At 52.2% G+C, this 853-nt stretch overlaps 1 long non-coding RNA gene across 1 annotated transcript; it reads left to right on the top strand.

The window, feature by feature from the left end:
* Positions 1 to 477: 477 nt before the first annotated feature.
* On the top strand, positions 478 to 853 carry LOC146206730 (uncharacterized). Its single transcript, XR_014703280.1, has 2 exons — positions 478 to 600; positions 684 to 853. It is a non-coding gene; the product is annotated as an uncharacterized LOC146206730 (long non-coding RNA).

Genomic DNA, 853 nt, shown 5'->3' with positions numbered 1-853 from the left:
TGTTGATACACCAGGGAACAAATTGGCAAAGAATTAAATCATCTTGTAAAGAACATATCTGGGTTTCAGGAACAATTGCCGGCATAAGGACATGGCTAGGGGTAGTTTATTTAGGAACAGGACATCAATGCAGGCAAGAAAACAAGGATCTTGTTGAATGTCTCAGTAACGATATAAGCCAGTTTGGAAACGGGGCCAATATTATTCTACTGGGGGACATGAACAGAAGCGTTTAGGGGTAGCTCGGCTGGAAACGCTGATTGGTGGACACGCCGCGGCCTGGCGTGACGTTTTTTGCGTCGGGCTCGATGTTTAACCGGACGTGACGTAGTCAAAAACTGGGTTTGCTTGTTCTTTTTCATCCCTAGACGCTTTAGGGAATCGCTAGGTGTCCCCCGCTCTGGCATCGCGCGCGATTCCGGCATTCGGTTCGTGGATCTCGCTGCTGCATGGCACCGGCGCGTTCGGTCACCGAGGTGCTCGACGATGGCGGGCCTGTGCGTTTACGTGAATGCGCTTTCGGCACGCCGATCCGTGCTTTACGTTGGGCGGAATGACGTTGATGGCGACGACCTGCGGGAGATCGCAAGCACCGTCAAGGTAAGTATAAATTGCGCAAAATTGTCTCGCATTTTGCTTATTTATAAGTGCTGTGTCGCTTGTCTCTCCCCACGTGCTTCCAGGACCTCGTGCAGCAGCAGCTCGTGGCATGGACGCTCCCCGTGTTCAAAAAAAAAAAAAAAAAATCGGCCACGGCTATGGAGACCTCCACGAAAGCATCCACCGTCGGCAACTAACCGCTGCCTGACTGCTATGCTGAGGCGCACGTCTGCCGTGCGCATTCTCAACCCTG

This window comes from Amblyomma maculatum, chromosome 1 (genome assembly GCF_055883805.1).
Source record: "Amblyomma maculatum isolate TAMU_Amacu chromosome 1, ASM5588380v1, whole genome shotgun sequence".
Classification (NCBI taxonomy): Eukaryota; Metazoa; Arthropoda; class Arachnida; order Ixodida; family Ixodidae; genus Amblyomma; species Amblyomma maculatum.
This window is presented reverse-complemented; position numbering and strand designations above follow the sequence as displayed.